Source organism: Lepidochelys olivacea, assembly GCF_965140295.1.
Source record: "Lepidochelys olivacea isolate rLepOli2 genome assembly, chromosome: 2".
Classification (NCBI taxonomy): domain Eukaryota; kingdom Metazoa; phylum Chordata; order Testudines; family Cheloniidae; genus Lepidochelys; species Lepidochelys olivacea.
The window spans coordinates 109,126,590-109,146,805 of NC_140412.1; the positions used below are offsets into that span (position 1 = coordinate 109,126,590).

Consider the following 20,216-nt stretch of genomic DNA (forward strand, 5'->3'; position numbering starts at 1 on the left):
GTCACCAGAGTAATCTAAAGGCTCAAAAATAAGAAGGTAAATAAAGAGAACTTAATTTTGTTTTTTGAAAACAAATCTCATGATTTCTAAAATAATCATGATTTTGGAGAGTGGGGCAGGACTCTTGATTTTAGAATGCTTGCTGTTTACAATATTGGGTCTAGCAATTAGAGAAAATACACTTCTGCTCATAAATGGATCACGTTCAATTTCTAATTGACACGCAAACATGGAATTAATTCCACAATTCCAATTTACAATTACTTTCAGAGAAGAACTGCACTTTCAAATCTTCCTGTTATTATATGATGTTAAGTACAGCTGAGACAAATTTTCTGGATTAACTGTTTATTTGCCAAAAGGTGCAACTTCAGTAGACCCAAAACTATTTGCAAATTTTGCATGAATTCACCGAACAGTTTTTGATTCCCAAACATTTTTTTAGGGCTACATTCATAAGGGAACATAGGTGACATTCACAAAATGGAGGAGGAGATGATGCCAGTGTCCCCCTTTTACCAAAAGTTCAGTGGTTAGAGCATTCACCCAGTATGTGGGAGCCCTCCGTTCCAATCCCTACTCAGTTTGGTGTGTGGCAGGGACTTGAACCGTGCGTGAGTGCTCTAACCATTGAACTATTGGGTAAAATGGAGGAGGCGTGGCACCAACATAACCTCACCTTTGTGAATGTCTGAAAACAAAACATGTTGTTCAACCCAAAACAAGTTTTTGTTTTAACAAGGAAACAAAAAAAATTAGTTTTGAGTCCATCCAAACTAAAATATTATTATATTATTGTTTGTTTGTTTAGCCAGTGAACAAAAAAAATTATTTTCACAGCTCTAATGCTACATAACATAGGTTTGATCTATGAGACAGCCTGTTTTGCCAGTACAACAACCACCAGATAGATTTAAGACAAGAACAGTCTACAAAAAACAGAATGGGCATGAAATATGTTTATTAGAAGCCAGTTTATACTATCTCGTATGTGATGTATGTAAACCAGTTTATTTCATTCTTACTTTGAATTTATTTGGGCACGTTGGCCTAACTGTGATAATCAGTTATCACCGTTACTGAATACCTAACATGACAGGTTTCAGAGTAGCAGCCGTGTTAGTCTGCATTTGCAAAAAGAAAAGGAGTACTTGTGGCACCTTAGAGACTAACCAATTTATTTGAGCATAAGCTTTTGTGAGCTATAGCTCACTTCATGGGATGCATTCGGTAGAAAATACAGTGGGGAGATTTATATACATAGAGAACATGAAACAATGGGTGTTACCATACACACTCTAAACAGAGTGATCACTTAAGGTGAGCTATTACATGTTTATCCCCGCCCCCACTGTTCCTCAGACGTTCTTGTCAACTGCTGGAAATGCCCCCCCCCCCCGGCTCTCCTGCTGGTAATAGCTCACCTTTAGTGATCACTCTGGTTACAGTGTGTATGGTAACACCCATTGTTTCATGTTCTCTATGTATATAAATCTCCCCACTGTATTTTCTACCGAATGCATCCCATGAAGTGAGCTCTAGCTCACAAAAGCTTATGCTCAAATAAATTTTTTAGTCTCTAAGGTGCCACAAGTACTCCTTTTCTTTTTATGGATATCTATGACAATGTACATATTTTTGTCTTAATGGGAGAGGGACATCAGAAAATATTACCTGAGACTTAGCTGAGTATTTCACTTTATTAGGGCTGGTGTCCCTAGCCCCTGTTTCCCAGAAGCTGGGAATGGGCGACAAAGGAAGAATCACTTCATGATTACCTGTTCTGTTCATTCCCTCTGAAACACCTGGCCACTGTCAGAAGACAGGCTACTGGGCTAGTTGGACCTTTGGTCTGACACAGTATGGCCGTTCTTATGTTCTTCACTGTTGTGCAAATGTTGTTTGCTCAGTTTCCTTGGGCTCTCCCTTTGAAAGGCTGAAGATGCTACAGCTCCTTTTGAGGGTATCCTCTGTGCTGGTATAGTGACTGCCATTAACTTATCTACTCCATAGCTGCTCTACGTGACAAGGTGAGTCAATTTCTTACTACCAGTAAGAGAGCATTTTATTCAGCCTGAGCCAACTATAACCTTTAAACAGTTATTGCAGACTACTGCACTGAGGACAGAGTTTTACTCCTAACCCAGTGTTCACTCCAAATATTTTTTGTAACTTGTTCAGATTTATTCTAAAGTGAAGGAAACTGCCTACATCTATATGCAGTAGTTTTCACACTACAAACAAGTCTAAACTGTATGTGCCATAAACTCAGTCCCATTATCAGGATATACCTGTCACAGGTCAAGCCTGCCAGCTGCTGTACAACTGCTGTTATGGTTTTGTTTAGGACTGTAATTATTTGCAGCTTTGCACCTGTCTAAACTCTAAGAAAACCTCCTTTGTTTGCATGGTTTATAGACAGTTAACCCTCTCAGTTTAAGCGGCAAAGAGTCCTGTGGCACCTTATAGACTAACAGACGTATTGGAGCATAAGCTTTAGTGGGTGAATACCCATTTTGTCAGATGCATGTAGTGGGCATGCATCTGACGAAGGGGGTATTCACCCACAAAAGCTTATGCTCCAATACGTCTGTTAGTCTATAAGGTGCCACAGGACTCTCTGCCACTTTAACAGATCCAGACAGCTACCCCTCTGATACCTCTCAAGTTAAACACTAACATCAGAAAATTGGGCTGATTTTCTTTCCTTTAAATTCAGTCAGTTTTCTACGTATAAAAAATTCCAAATGAAGCAGAAATGCATTAAAAGTTGCACCTATTGTTAGTATGAGTTAAGTTTATTAAAAAGAGCCCATTTTCTTAGTTACAGCATAACTAGATTAGCTAATTCCATTAAAAAGATGTGGCAATACCATATTTGCATATTAGTCAATTTCTGAAAATAATTTAATCTTTTGCAGATTAACATTTTGAAGATTTCAGAGTATAAACAAAAGCTATCAGGACTTTTTAAGCTATTTTGTAAACTCAAAGACCTACAAAAATGAGCTACGTATGTATTCTTCAAGCACTTGAAGTTGTACCCATTATTGTGAAATATGAATTAGTCAGACTATCAACTAGTCATAACTGATCCAGTAAATAACCACTTAAAAATACAGTTTCTTGAACTTTAACTACTCCCCTCCTGAGTTATGAAATTCCACTCCAGAAGGTACAGACTAATTTCTTTAAGAAACCACTACCGTTTGGTAAACAAAGTTCATCTGGTAACTACCCCTCCATCTGCAGGAAAACACAATTCCTATGATTACCTTCCTACACCATCTGTCAAGCAGATATTTCAAAATTCACTCAGAAGAGTGCAGGTGAGAGGCAGAGAGAAAAAGGCCTGAGGTAATGTTTAAGTCCCTATACTCTACATAACATCTGCTTAAGACAGTTAGTGGTAGGCTAAACACATTTGAAATCTCTAACTCTGCCTTTAGCTCACAGGCACACCTTATACAGTTGCCCCATTAAGTCTGGAGCTCACAATACTAGACATGCCTACACCATTGGATTCACCAAGTATATATAAGGGAACTGTTATTTTCCAAAATTTCCCCTTCAGTTATTCCATTGAGCCTCAATCACTAAGAATATGATATTTACTTTTTTTTGTTTTCATCTACCAAAATAACAGAGTAGGTAGGACTTCGTACTTTAACATATATCTCAGCAACTGCATTACTATTCCCTTTCTTGCCATTTTTTAGAAGATTAAAATATTCTCAGAGTAACAGTTACATTAGGTATTATTCAGCAGCTGAACTTCTCGGCACCCTTATCTACTATTGTGGGAAAAGTTCTAGTAATTAAGAGACAGGACTCATAGACCTATTATTAAGGTTGCCTGACACTTCCCATTATAAGATCTTATTTTCAGTTGTTTATAAAAACCAGCCAACCTTCATTTATTTGTGCTGAAATTTCCCATATCAGGTATCTGCCTCAGATGGAAATCCCCCCAATTCAGTCAAACAGCTTATCAAAGAATGAGGATAGGGGAAAATAGTTTGTTTTGCCCATGTTAAAAATTATGACAACCTTTTCTTTGAGAAGCTTAGTGCATCCAAACTTTTGAAGAAGGGAAGAAGGGTCTTGAAATTTGGCAGGGCAGTGGCCTTTGTGTCAGAGATGTTCTTCTTGCAATCTCTGTGAAAATCTCCCCAAAATTTGAGCAAGTTTAAGCCTTTTAAAAAATCGCAGTTCACACATACCCCAGTAGAGACTTTAGATTTAGCACCAACATTCCCCAAAGAGTCCATCCACATTGGGAATGCTCTGGCAATTGCAGCTTTGGGCAGTGCTGGGTCTGGGCACCTGAACTGAGAGTAGGAGGCCTGCTCTCTTGTGCGCTCAGTGATCCTATTGGGTCCAGGCATGATGGAGGAGGAGGAAGCTGCCTGATTTTAACAGAGAGAGACAAGAGCCAGATATTCAGGGGAAGTAGACTGGGACAAGCAGCCTGGGGGTGGCGGAGAGGCTGGGAAACTAGGACTGGAGGCTGGAAGGGAGTGGAAGAGGGAAACACTGGAAGATGAAGTGCAGGAGACACAGAGAGGGTGACTGGGAACCAGAAGTTGAGGGTGGGGAGGAGATACTGAGATTGGATGAGGATCCTGAGGGAGAGACTGGGACTGGCTAGGCAAAATGACTGGGATTGAGAACCAGTGGGACAAGAGAAGGAGGTGGTGGAAGGGGAGAGCAGTCTGATGAGGAGCTGGAGTGCAGGGGAAGAACTAAGACTGGTTGGGCAAACAGATAAGAAGGAAGGGGTTGGGTCACTGAGATTAGACAAGGAGCCTGTGACGAGAAGCCACAGGCGACCAGGGTTGGACAGGAACTGTGACTGCTGGAGAAGGAGACTGGGGCAGGGAACTAGATACGCAAAGAAATGAGACTTGGACTGGCTAGTGAGGAGAACGGAACTGGGACAAGGAACCTGGGTGGGAAAGAGACAGGACTGGGACAAGTTGGAGAGGATGGGGAAGAACAGGATCACACTTGGAGGGAATGGACAGAAGAATCTGTGCCTACTACAGCACACTCCCTTTCAGAGCCTGAAATGGAATCCAAAATTTCTCAGTCTCACTATTTCTCTTGTATCAGCAAACATCTGTGAAACCCACTGGCCAAGTCTGCGTCTCATCCTCTCGCGCTGATCCACACCCTGCTCTTGCTATTAGTTTCTCCATTAGCTCAAGTTGAAGAGGTCTAGATAACATGCTAGGTGGAGGATCTGAAGGATGTCCATATATATGATGGTACATGATGCAATATCTATTTTTCAGTTTAAAATCTTGGAAGTGACACACAAAGAAACAATGTTAAAAGAAAATTAAGATTGAAAAGTCAAGCACTCAAAAGTTAGGAAATGCCAGAATTAAGGTTGCCTGTGCAACCTTAATTCAGCTCCTTTGTTCATAATCATTATAATACAGTCTTTAATTACATGATAATATTCTTTTTTTTCCACAGGATTCTTGCCTCAATTAGTTTTTTCTTGGTTTTTGTTTGTTTGTTTTGGGATTTTTTTTTAAAATGAATAAATTGGTATTTGGGGATTTTGTCATGGGTGAATGAACAGGATAAAAAACAATTAAACCGTAGGTGGCCTCAGAGAGCTGGCTAATAGAACAGCAGAAGCTAGTGATAAGTATGTAGCAATATCAAAGACTAGACCAACACAAAGTCAGAGCTTCAATTCCCTAGTGCAGGGGTGGCAAACCTGAGCCTGAGAAGGAGCCAGAATTTGTCAAAGAGCCACAGTAATACGTCAGCCCCTCCCCTCAGTTCCCTCCCTCCCTGTGCCTCCCATCCACCAGCAGCCCTCCCCACATCTCCCCATCAGCTGTTTCGTGGCGTGCAGGAGGAGGGGGAGGGGAAGCATGGAGTGGAGGCAGGGCCTGTAGCAGAGCCGGGGTTGAGCAATGAGTGCCCCCCGCCCCCGGGCACACTGGAAACTTGGCACCTGTAGCTCCAGCCCTGGAGTCGGTGCCTGTACAAGGAGCTGTATATTAACTTCTGAAGAGCCGCACGTGGCTCCGGAGCCACAGGTTGGCCACCTCTGCCCTAGTGGGTCATGGTTTTAGCTCTTCCCTCCAATTTCAACTACTTTCCCAATGGTTCCCACCCCACTTTTAAGTAAAAAGCTACTTTTCCATTTTTGACAGCCAGGCTCTCTTTAAAATATATTTTAAAAAGTCAGATTCAGTGTTAAAAGAACAGGAGTACCTGTGGCACCTTAGAGACTAACCAATTTATTTGAGCATGAGCTTTTGTGAGCTACAGCTCACTTCATTGGATGCAAGATTCAGTGTTGCAACTCCTATCATTAAAATTGTTCATGGTTAACACACCACAAGCACATGTTCATGGAAAAATAAGGATATTCTGAGTATTAAACTAAACTACCTCAATTTATAATTCACCCTTTTCTGCATGGCTCCCCTTAAAAATTGCCATAAACAAACAGTAATAACAATTATAACCAACACCCTGGAGGGTTTTTTTTTATACAACCCATATCACCATAGTATCCGACTGCCTTAAAAATTACATAAAGCCAACAAGTATCTTTGGTTCTCTTCACACTTCCTAGAGGACGGAGGGAGTTAAAAAAATCTATATATATATATATACTGTGTTGTCTTTACTACGGGGAAGGCCCTGTCAAAAGCTACATTTTACATTTTGCGCTGATTATAAGAAGATTCATGGTGATACATTTCTCCCAGGAAGAAGCTCATCAACTACAAACCAGCTGGAGAAAAGCTTCTTTCCCTGTTTTTAAAAATCTAACCCTTCCCATACCTTTGTACCATTTCTTACAAAGTCTTCATCTCAGGGAAAGGCATAACAATCTGAGATAGCATAATCCCAGCCCACTGAGGGTTTCAATGATTAGGACCTTGATTCCAAGCAAGTATATGATACATATTGGCAGCCACTGTAATGTCCAAAGCACTAGACTGATGCATTTATAGTGATGCATTGTTTACTACATTGGCTGGCCATTATGAACCAGCTGGAGCATTTTTAAAGCTTCAGCTTTTATTCCTAGACACAGTTCAGTCTGGTAGTTAAATCTGGATGTCATAAATGAATCACTGTGACCAATCCACACTTATCAGGGGAGAAAGAACAAAGAGCAGTGGGCAAGTAAAACTGCCTGGCCAACCACACATAAAGCTACCTGCATATCTAATAGCAGTGAGGAGTGCAGGAGGATCGTGAGGGTCAGTACCATCTTAACGATCGGGAGTAGATGGCCTCTTTACAGAGGGATGCTACAGTTTAACTTTTTTTTTATTGTTTTTATTACAGTAGCACCTTGAGGCTCCAAACCAAGATTAGGGCCACTTTGTGCTAACCACTGTATACATGCATAGTAAGAGAGATCCTGTCCCAAAGAGTTTACAACAAAGAAAGGGAGGGAGAAAGGACTATACCATATCAGCATAGTGTGATCAAGTGACAACTGATATCTGTAAAATTAATCCTAGACTACGCACACAACTTGCACTGGTTTAACCTGAAACTCCCTGTGTGTACACTCTTAAATTTGTTTATACCAGGGTTATATCAAATTAGCTTAATTTGATAATTTACCTGACTGGCTACCAAACTAAACTAAACAGATATAATCTTGGTATAAACAGATTTTTTTTAAATGTCCACACAACTGTCAGCATGACGTTTAACTAAACCAATCTGTGTGAAAACACTGTAAAAACTATGTGTGTAAAGAAGGCCTTAGTTCTATTTTTTTTAATTGTTTTTTCTGTTTCCTTGTTTGTATTTGTGGTGTCCTCTTCCAGATATCAAATCCATACAGCCCACATTTAAATCCAGCCTCCTGCTCCTCACCCAGGCTCTGAACTCACTAAAACACTGGGACCATTGCAGGTGAATGATGTTTGAATTTGTTGTTAAGAATATGTAATTTTACATGTTGTGTGCTTGCTGATGCATTTAAGTCCATGATATCTCACCTTTCCCTGTAGCTTTACTAACATATTATATAGGATGGAGGAAGTCCGCATTAAGAGCTCTAGAGGCAGTTGTGGAGCCGTTCATTACAACCCTTTGGGATTAGTCTGACAGGAAAGATTTAAACCTCCTCAGTATAATTCTGCTCACTCCAAATGAGGTTTTGAAATTAGCTGAGTTTATCATGATTCCAGTTCCAAGAAGCCACTCATAGGGTTAATGTTCAAGGGACTAATGAGCCTGAGTGCCCAGCCTGAGACACCTTAAAGTGCCCTATTTCTCAGACAGTAAGTGCTCATCCATTTATAGAAATAAGGCCCCTTTCAAGGTATTTACAGGCAAAAAAAAATGGAGGCACTCAAAATCACTAGTTATTTTTTAAAATCCAAGCCAACGTGTTGGTGTGCTTAGTACTGACAGTATGTATGTAAATAATTTTGCGACAATACTTCCTGCAAAATTTTCAAAACTTTTTGTGGGATTCTAGACAAATACTTCCAACTGATCCACATAACTAACCACCAAACACAAGCTCTGAATAAGCAGAAAAGAGGTACCTGAACTATTCCTTTTATAACCGGAGAGAAAGCTAAAATTACACTAGTAATGCTTTGGTTTCTAAGTGTTCAAAAAAGCGTAAAAATGTTAGTTTACATGCTGAACATAGAAAGCAAAAGATTTTGTTCCTCCACATAAAGTGAGACTTTACAATATATGCCTCAAAGGCAAATGTGATGGGACTTGAAGGCATAACTTGTTACACTCTAATGAAAGCAACAAGTTTTGCTTGCTGGTGTCTTTGGAAAGAATGAAAAATATTACACTGTTGTTCTGAAATTACTATCAAGGCAGCAAATGAAGTTTATGATGAAAGGTAAATAGGATTATGGTGTGAGTAATGAAGAGGACAGAAAGAAGAGTGGAGTACTGAGATGAAATTTCCAGTGATTCACTCACTACCCAATAAAATTACATTCCACTCCAGGAGAAACGTTCAATGACTTCTATGAGACTTGCAGGTGACTAGCCTCTTCTAAAATATTGGGACCTCATCCTGAGGAGTTCATCCTGAGAGAATTATACCTTCAGTTGCTGTAAATTGAACTGACATAGAACATCATTCTCTTGTTTCACCTCAGAACTAGGGCGTTTTGATGTTATTGACAGTAAAGCTAATATAAAGGAGTTTCTCCATAAATGCCAAGCAGGAATCCAGTCAGATAACTTCAATGAGTGGACAGATGTCTTAGTCTTTAATTTCTAGAGGATTTATGGGTGACAGAGCTATGTAATTGGTGGACCTTTTCCCATTAGCAGTAATCCACACTATTGAAAATGTTTATTTAATTCATAAAATGAATCATAGATAGAAGGATAAGGCTTCCCTGTACACGGTAATGGAATCACTCTAGACCAATACCAAAAATGTACTGTCTGCCTGCATTTGTACTGACAAAACATTATGCATTTCTTACAATCTAACAGCTTCTAGAATATCATTCAGCAGAGAAACAGGAATGTGTAAAGAGTGGATTTCTTCCTACCTGTAAATTTCTTTATACTAGCTCAGTATAAAGAAATTTACACTGTAGGAAGAAGCTTACCCAGTTTATTGCAGGTACTTGCCAGGAGAGGGGGTGAAATAAAAAAAGGAATGAAATCTTGCAATGTTAAGGGATCAGTTGCCATGTGTTTGCAGTTGTATGTACGCATATACCAGTACACAGTTCTCACTTTATAAGCATTAGTCTAAAATCATAAAACATGGGTTCCAGACCAAGTGAAGCTAACAGAAGATTTAAGAGCCAATGCTACATTCTAATGATTCTAAACCAGTTGTTCTCAACCACGTGTATACGTATCCCTGGGGGTACGCAGAGGTTTTCCAGGGGATATGTCAACTCATCTAGATATTTGCCTAGTTTTACAACAGGCTACATAAAAAGCACTAGCAAAGTCAGTACAAACTAAAATTTCATACAGTCAATGACTTGTTTATACTCCGTTATATACGATACATTGAAATGGAAGTACAATATTTATAGTGCATTGTTTTATTTTATAATTATATGGTAAAAATGAGAAAGTAAGCAATTTTTCAGTAATAGTGTACTGTGACACTTGTATTTTTATGTCTGATTTTGTAAACAAATAGTTTTTAAGTGAGGTGAAACTTGGGTATGCAAGACAAATCAGACTCTGGAAAGGGGTACAGTAGTCTGGAAAGCTTGAGAGTCACTGTTCTAAACCACTCCAAACCTTTGCATCTGAAAGCATGAGAACTAGAGGAAGTTTTACAGCAAGCTTACAAAATTACATATAAACTACATTAACTACAACTCATTTGACTGCTCTTTTATATTCAGGATGTGCCAAAGACATTGTTCTTGGCAGGAAGCTATTCCTTCTTTGGGCCTGCTAGCACTTGCTCCTTTATAGGGGCTATAAGAAACTCAGTGCCCTGGTATTACAGATTAAGGGAACAGAATGCAGGTACAAGTGACAGATCTTTTCTTGTTCCAGTAATCTTCCTTCCTATTATTTTTGCTATTTGGAGTCACACAAGTTATTTTCTGTCCAAGTAAGTACTTGTTATGCATCTCTAAACATTGTGTCACCATCCATTCATTCCCTCAAGTAACAATCCACAAACTAATCAAGTAATCTGCATTCCTCATAGAAAATAGCCATCATAAAATGTTTGCCAGCCTGGAAGAGTGAAGAGAGACTCCACAATAAATAAACCCTTTATAGTCTACTGTGCTGAACTAAGATTCCAAAACGGTTATGTTCCTGAAGAACTGAAGCTTTGTGTAGCTTGGACGACAGCCTCCACTGATGGTCTGAACTGAAACAATGTCAGAGAGTGCTGCAGTGATTGCAAGGGATAAACATGGATTTCCTTTATAACCACAGTAAGCAAGTTTACCACATGAACAAACAAACACCCTGTTATCGTCTCTAAGAGTTAAACACCGGAAAGGTAATTCTTCAAACACATCCAGAAGCTGCTGACTGTCACATAACTGAGGCAAGAACAGAGAAAATGTGTCACTTTGAGAAAGTCTGTTTCACCTGCTGCCAGTAAACAGAATAAAATCAGGGTCCAGAAAATTTACAGACAACATTACAAAAGCAGAGAACTACAGAACCTTAACAAAAATGCAAATACAACCAGCACACCATTCCATGGGGCCTCCCTACCTCAATCTCAAACAGCTGAACTAGATGTTCAAAAACCCAGGATGATCATCACATGTTAACAAACAGCACAAAATCTGGATTATTCTGATAGCTTGCTCCTTTTGGGGGAAAGCAAGGACAGGAGGTAGCATGACATCATACTCAAATAAGGCTGCATGAAACATTTTGCGCAGATAAAACGAAGCCTCACTCTCCATCCTGCCATGTGTCAATTACTTCTGAAGTTACAAAGCAACACAATATCTTTGGCATATGATCAAGCTCATAATAGGTGCATTATCAGAAGATTTACAGCACAGACTAGAGGAAGAAAAGATAAATGGGGCAACTTGACCTATTTTCCTCTTTTCACATGGGAAGAATTCACCAAGCAGTGGACTCCAGTGGAACCTTATTACCTCAGTAATATAATTTAGAATATTAGGTAAAGTCAGTTATGGCCTGTCTATTCCATAACAAATTACTCAGAATATAGCAATTTTCTTAAATCTAACACTGTCCTTGTATTATGATTATTGCTCAGAAACCCCTTAAGAAAATTCAATCAAAGCATACAGCATCTTAACCTCAGCTTCATTCAGAGATGATGACAATGGGTATGCAAGACTTGGCTCACTTTAATTAAATGTATTTCCTCAAGTAACAGTATAAATGTTGAGGCATTTCACAAGCATTTAACTTTAAAGTTTTGGAACAAACATGTTTAACTGAGGTCTTTCTTGAAGCAGAAATTGAAACCACAAACTGGAGAACATGCAACTCGTTGCTATAAAACTAAGAACCGTTGACTTAGAAAACATGTTCAAGAGATATTTTAACACTGTATTTAATTCATGTTATGCCATAAATACTGAATACCAATATCGTTCAGTCCAAAAAGAATAAATTCCTTTCACACAAATGCATCAGTGTGCTCTTAACAGTGGAATACAGAAACAAAGCCAGTAAAAACTGAGCTGTCATTTCAATCTTTACATTACAATATAAGAATTAGCAGTATTCACAAAACAGAAATAAATTTCATGCAGGCTTCTGACATAAGACTGGCAACAGATCTTGTATGTCCACTAGAGGTCAGGAAGACCTACAGTATGTCTTATGAACCCCTAAAGATCTGCAACTAATTTATAGCAGAGCCTTCACAGTTTTATGACTGTTCAGTATTTCCGTAATAAATCCTAAACCCTTTTCCCCACCCTCATGGCAACAACATTTCGCTCCAGACAAAGTTGATATGCTACATCTCTGTCCAGGAGCTTTTTCTCCATCCCCACTCTGTCTAAGTTGAGGTTTATGAATTATCACAACACTTTTATAAAATCTAATGTTCCAAAGACCTTAATATGCAATATCAGTTGGGTTCTTCCTACTCATATTACTCAGTATTTCTGCAGTAGTGTTTCTAAATATCAGCTACTGCCTAACTACAGTGCTTTTCATAACTTTTCTACTATCCAAACTGAGACTCTACTCATCCATATTACAACTGATACAATTCTGATTATAGATTTAAAACTAACAGTAAAGCTCAAGGAGCTATTACAGTTTGAAGGCCTAATTCAATCTCACATTGGTTTAAACTACTGTAATTGCATGACTCCAGCGGAGTTACTTCTAAGTTACATACGTGGAAGTGAGATCCGAATAAGGCCTGTGGAAACAATGTATAAATATGTTTGACAATCCAGCTCCAAAGAATACAGTGTTTCCACATGCTTTAGAGGACACCCACCTCCAACCCACAGAGCTGACTATTCCCTATAAAGGCCAGATGCAGATAGAAGCAAGCACACATGCTTCTCTCTTTTCTTGGCTGCTCTAGGGCACAGCATACAAGTTCTCCTGTGAAAGAGAGTAAAAATGTATGATGGCTGTAGAGAACATTTTGCTCCACTGATCAAAACTAGAGTATGCACCTTCATCCACTGCAGACCAACACCAATCTCACCTTAACTGATCCTGCATTAATAACAGTGGAGGACAAAGGCAAGTAGCAAGATCCATTATTTAGACTGCAAGCTCTGAATGGGGCACCCAGGCAATACCACAGTGCAAATAAGTCATTATTAGTCATAGTGTACCGAGCATAAGAAACAGGGTCTAGATTTGCATAGGGTATGTGAGAAATTGATAAAAATGAATTTATTTCTGGTTCCATAGTAAAACCTGCTAACTGCCACCACAGTCTCGCCACATTTTTTTAACGTTGTAGTAAGTGGCCACTAAGTGCAGTAGGTCCAGAAAAGGCCACACAACTTTCACGTATGCACTTCAGGTATTATATACATAAAAATGAAAATAGGCTTAAACCATAACTCTCCATTTGCAATGTGAAAATTAAGCCATTTTAATTAGCACTGTACAAAGAGTCCTAACCTTGAAATGGCTTCCCTTACCAGCTGCCTTAGCTGGTTAATTGCAATGCAATTTGCACAGCTGAGCTAACATGAAGGTGGTCAAAAACCAGTCGGGCAAGTGGCCACAGAATAGGGAGAGCTAATACAGAAGAGACAAGAAATCTCACAAGGAGCAAGATTAAGGAAGGGTTCAGGTACTAAAACTCTAGCAGCAGGAGCTGGAATGAAGGCCAGCCACCCTGAAGGCCACAGACTGGTCTAGGGATTTAATTTTTCGGTGATTTATTTGTGAACTTGTACAGAGAAGTCACATGTTAAAAGTTTTAATTCAGACTTTAAATTGAACATATAACACAAAGCATTCAGCTTCTGATAAAACTATGTACTGTGTTTCCCAGAGTGAACTGGACAAAAAGTCAAAACAGTATTAAAAGACACAGAGGTGAGTTATACCCTTACCCACCTCCAAATGAGAGATTTTCTGTTTACCTTTTTGTAAAACAGGCTTCTTAGATGAGACAAAGCATGAGCTAGGATATTTTTGAATTAGCTCATGTTTTTCTTTACAAATGCTGGAAAACCTTAAGACCTATTTTCCCATGGAACAAAGCACAGGCAAAGATGAAGGGGCAAGCTGGGGCGTATCTGATTTTTATATGAGACACACATTATGGGGTCTGAGAAGGGATATTTATTAATGGACTATGAGCTGCTTCTGCAAAATATTTTGTTTTCTATATTTTAAAAGTTCTCTTTGATGGTGTACCTTTAGGAATTTAAAGAGCATCTGCATCTTCAATAATGAATTTCCCTGGAAATCACACTAATAAAACCACAATATAGCCAACAAAACCTTAGCTTCTGTTAGAAGTAAATATGTATAGCCACTGCTATTATGGTAGTGCCTAGTGGTACCAATGAAGATCAGGCCCCATTGTGCTGGGAGCTGTACAAAGATAGAGAAAAGTTTACAGTTCATCATGTTAGAAGTACTTATTAAAGCTAGTTTTGAAGGAAGACTTTAAATTTATGTACATATCTATGCTGAAGTTATTTCCACTGCTAATTGTTTCCTACTGAAGTACTCATATTTGTATTGTTTCCTTCAGGAAAATAATTGAAGTTTTCAATTAAGGGAAATCTTGGATGAAAGAATTTAAAATTGGTGACTACCTAAAAAAATGTTCTCCATCTAAACTCTTATAATCATTAAAAGAGGTTAATGTCCCCTCCACTAAAGGTCTGTTACAAGACCATCAGACAACCCATATTGTAGTATACACATGAAAGTTGATGACAAACTTGAATTACTGAATGTAATCTGCAATCTCCCAATTTTCCCTTACTTTGATACTGTGAGGTTCTAGTTTAATACATTTAAGCCCCCTCAAAAGTGTTTACTGGAAATTAAAAGTGATGAACCATCACAAAATATGCTAGCTAAATGAAGTAAAGCCTTTACTGTCTGCAAGCTAAAATGAAATTCCCCGAGTTACTATATGCTGTCGCTAACTTAAGTTTTAGTACAGTCATGACATTTTCAGAAGCAATAAAGAGGATGCTTTTTGTACGGAAGCACTCCCAAATAAACAAGGATTTTTGTTACTGGATAAATGCTCATGTTGAATATTAGTAGACTGTCTTTTGCAGTAAAACAAAAAGAAACCACTCTAGTTTATAGGGGCAGCTCACGTTGACTTCTGCATTAATCCTGCTAGAGCAAGTTTCTACATGCTTTCTTGGGCCCTCCACCTACAACAGCTCAGAGCTGCTAGGACAAAAGCCAACATATTTAATTAAGTAAATATTGAAGGCTATAAGTCACCTGTTGCCAGTGCTCAAAACACTAACCTCTTATGCTCACTCAGCTGTCTTCAAATGTCAAAACAAAGGGACTTAAGTTAACAGTGAACAGTTAACAAAGAACCATATAATATGAAAAACACTGATCCTGTAAAGATTACAAGTCTTAAAACTGAAGTAAGAACAGCCTTTTAAAAACCTCTTATTCTTTTCTTGATCTTCACATTACTGAATCACAAATCTCCCAGTATTCTAACCCTGTTCTAACACTTACATTCCTTGTACTCTTGGATTCAAAAGTAGATTTGATTATTTTGATACAATTCTGACAATCCTCAATAATTTACTTTCCCTGATTATTTCTAGTTGCTTTTACTTGCATATAGAAAGTCCAGTTGCAGTGGTCCAACGTTCCCATTGGTCTAGTTATGGCCTACATATATTAAAGTATTTTCCAGTGTCCACAAGCATAAGTATAATGTCTTAGGATGAAGGAAGGATCTATAGGTCCTATCAAGATCCCAAAGATACCACCACCTGAGTAACAGCCCTGTACTACTTTCTGCCTGCTCTATCATTTCAAATGCAGTAAATTTTAGTATCCCAAAGACTGTTCCTTCCATTTCCAGTAACCCTCAGCCACTCTGACCTCAAGTTCTTGGAAGTCATAACAACAGTTCCTTTGTTTAAACACACTTGGCCTACCTCAGCCTTTTGGTCTCTTTTGAATTTTCTTTTAACAGATTTTACTTAACAGTTGTATGGGTCACAATGAGTATTTGCCACCTTTTGCCAGTTTAACTTCAATAACAATCTTATAAACCCAGAGAGGCCCAAAAAATTAACAGCACTACCACCAAAATTTGTGAGCTGCCCTCCACTTGCCTCCTTTATGCAATGCCAGACGGTCACTCTACAGGAGGAGAAAAGAGGAATGGTGCTATCTACCACTTACCAAACTTGTTTGAAAGATATTACAAGTCCAGCTAGCTGACAATTGCTTAGACAAAGGCTACATAAGCAACGGTTTTCTGAACTAACAATTATCTATCCTTTCTACTCTTCAGCTCGCATGTCCAATCACAAATCAACCACGAATCAGCTGGACTTCAGGAAAGACATAATAGTGTCCTTTCCTTGATTTTTCCAAGCAACAACAGTACAAATTTTGCTGTTTACCTTAAGCTTTTTCACTCAGACAGTTACACCTACAAATGATGGAAAACTCATTCAGGACTCAATCCTCCCTTTAAATTCAATGGAAATGTCACCACTAACATCGAAGGGAGCAGGATTAAGCCCTTATAAAACAGCTTCCAATAAATGCAGCAAAATAATTCCAATCCTATCCTTACATAATCTATAAAAACAATGCAGCGTGAACCCATTGTTTGAATTTCATTTTAAGCAATAAAATAAACCTAACCTCATTTCTTCATAGTGAGCCTTCAGTAGTATTCTGCAGGAACCATAGTGACATCATTACACACAGTATAATCTGCCTTCTGGAAAAACACAGTCCTCAATGCTTTTATGTAATTTTTAAAGTTGATTCCTTTTATGAAAATTAATTTAAAGGTAATGGAATATGTCTTCACAAATGGCTCTATGCCAGGAACACAGCCCCTACCTCTCTATTTGATTTTTGTGGTTAAGTGCCAAAACTGGCTACGCAAACTTTTCAGTCAGCAATCAAAGAATATAACCTTAAAAATATAACTTCATTTACTAGTAAAACAGAAGATGGGGTTTTAACATTACAATAAAATACAGTTTACCTTTTTTAAAATCAAGGTGAACATTAACCTAGAATTGTGGACTCTTTACCCAAGGTCCAGTATTCCCTTCGATGCAGAGCACAGTGGCTTGCTATTATTTTTATTTGTATCACAGTAGTGCCTAGAGGACCCAACCAAAATCACTGTTCTATTATGCAAAACACTGAGCAAACACATAATAAGAAAAAGATCTTGCTCATGAGAGCTAAAAAAGACAAGATAGGCAAAGTGGAGTGGGGTGGGGGAGTGGAGCACAAGCACAGGAAAATCATACAGCAGACGTACAATGCAGGTCATCTGGGAAGAGAACCAAGGTAATATGAGTAACATGCCTGCATGCTATCCACTGGACCACACTGCCTCTACAGCAGAAGTACTACTCAAGGTTCATGTTAGCACCAAAGGATCAGAACTTCACCCCTGATGATGACAAATTTGAATAGTTTAGCCATGTGAAAAGCACTAAAGCTGGGTTATCAGACACTGCTCAAGAAAGAATGAAGGCATCAATAAACAAATCTCACTATGACAGACTGATAATGTCCCACAATATTCTGAATGAATTTTACTGAATTAAGTTAAACTTTATTGAATTAGTTTTAATACCTTTGGGGTTAGAATCATAGAATATCAGGGTTGGAAGGGTTGGAAGGGACCCCAGAAGGTCATCTAGTCCAACCCCCTGCTCAAAGCAGGACCAATTCCCAGTTAAATAATCCCAGCCAGCGCTTTGTCAAGCCTGACCTTAAAAACCTCTAAGGAAGGAGATTCTACCACCTCCCTAGGTAACGCATTCCAGTGTTTCACTACCCTCTTAGTGAAAAAGTTTTTCCTAATATCCAATCTAAACCTCCCCCACTGCAACTTGAGACCATTACTCCTCGTTCTGTCATCTGCTACCATTGAGAACAGTCTAGAGCCATCCTCTTTGGAACCCCCTTTCAGGTAGTTGAAAGCAGCTATCAAATCCCCCCTCATTCTTCTCTTCTGCAGGCTAAACAATCCCAGCTCCCTCAGCCTCTCCTCATAACTCATGTGTTCCAGTCCCCTAATCATTTTTGTTGCCCTTCGCTGGACTCTCTCCAATTTATCCACATCCTTCTTGAAGTGTGGGGCCCAAAACTGGACACAGTACTCCAGATGAGGCCTCACCAATGTCGAATAGAGGGGAACGATCACGTCCCTCGATCTGCTCGCTATGCCCCTACTTATACATTGTATTAAAAATGTTCATTGTATTAAAAATGTAATTTTGTATTTGTTATAGTAGAATTGTATGCATCTTCTTTAGTAGGAAGGGGATGCAAATATAATTCCTTTGAAGCAACTCAACCCCTCCTTGTCCATTCCCCACAGAGGTACACATATAGTAGTTCAATCTGGATTCTCCAGCGACCAATAGCCTGGTTTTCCTGATCCAGCAAAACAGACAAGTCCCTGGTTCATGGAGGGCCCCAATACTTCAGGCAGGATTGGAAGGACATGAGCTTCTGAGATCCTCTAAGACTGTGCTAGGACTGTGATGAACCTGTGACCACAAAGGAAATCCCTTTGAAGGGTACTGAAGGACGGCTTCTGCCAAAACTCATGTCAGAATTGGGAAAATGTGTGGTAAGCTTATTACCATGCATGCAGGTTCTTTTATTGGTTTTAATGTGTTTTCTGTGTATTGCTTTTACTGCAAGACTAAAATAGGCTTGAATAAAAAGAACTATGTGGTAATTTATAGTTATAGCAATTGCACCTGTTAACCATATCTAAGGGAAAGCAAGCTGGTGTCCTTGTGCTGAGATCACTACAATGATGGCAGGAAACTTTGCGCCTGGAAATACTTAGGTCAGAAGGGAAAGAGATGTGGTCTCCACACAAAAAACAATGTCTGGAGAGCTGGAAGCCTGACAGTGGGTGCCCTTGCTAGACCACTGAGGGGAAATACAAAGGTGTAGATGCCCGAAATCATGACACTATCAGGTTTTATTTAATCAACAATAAAGAGGTAAATTCCCTGAGATGGCAGTTAAAATAGACGGCTAATGGCTTTAAAGGAACTGTAGAGAGTTTGAACATTAATGGGAATGATATATTAACAAACCAAAGCAAGTCTGAGTAAATGCAGAGCTGCATTTCAGTTTAAGAAAACAGCCATAAACAACATGTCCCAGGATGTGTGGGGAGGATCGTTCTGAAAGTCGTATTACCTTTCTTAGAACTTTCTTAGAACTTGCTGTCTGTATTCTTGTATAATCACTTTTTCTTTAGAGAAACATAAGAATCTCTGTAATTGTTGATATAGTTTTTCTAGCCCTTACATGGTAGTAATCTATAAAATTATTTTAAAAATTATTTTAAAGTATTTAAAATGACATTTCTGCTGCTAGTGAGGCCCTTACAATGGCCACCTCTACCACTGGGAGCAATATCTGGGAGCTCAAAGAGAATTCCTTCCACTCTCCTTGCTCTTGCTGCCTCTCTTGGCCACTTACCAGGGATGGTTCCCCTAACCCCCACTTGATTTTTCTCCCCTTTTGGTCTTGCTTATCTGTTAGCTGTAAACAACTCTTTCACTTTCACAGACTTTTAGTTGCTTGTATATTTAGTTGATACATCTCAGGAAGTCAATCTGGGGAATAACTTTTCTTGGTTTAAGAAGGCACTAGTTTTTATCATTGTTTTATTATTTCCCCCACTGTGTCTGCCTACTGTTAGAATGGCATCAAAGTATACACAGAAAGATAGAGATGGTTCTCCTTCAGAAAAACTACTCAGAATTGGGCAAGGCCATCAGAGCAACATTAGGCTGGGAAACCCATATCCCATTCCTTAAGCCCTGGCACATTCCATGTGAGTCAGGCTGCCTGCCCACATCTTGGGGGGCCTTCCCCTCCCTCTTGTGAAGGGTGACATCTCCATGAGGCAAGTGAAGCATAAGGGGCCTGCCACAGAAGGCACTCCACATGCTTCACAGTCACACTGAGATAGCTCAAAACTGAGGCTGTCAATGAATGCTGAGAGAAAGGGCTCTGCTCTATGCCAGAAACTTAGCAACCACCTAGGGGTGCAAACAATGCTGACACAA

General features: G+C 39.1%; 1 protein-coding gene and 1 long non-coding RNA gene across 4 annotated transcripts in view; one reads left to right on the top strand and one right to left on the bottom strand.

Annotated features, from left to right (window-relative positions):
* CDKAL1 (CDKAL1 threonylcarbamoyladenosine tRNA methylthiotransferase) overlaps positions 1–20,216 on the bottom strand; it is a 663,359-nt gene that overhangs the window by 489,100 nt on the left and 154,043 nt on the right. The window lies entirely within an intron of this gene.
* LOC311515265 lies at positions 1,703–18,770 on the top strand. Its single transcript, XR_014710092.1, has 3 exons — positions 1,703–2,030; positions 7,827–7,914; positions 18,497–18,770. It is a non-coding gene; the product is annotated as an uncharacterized lncRNA (long non-coding RNA).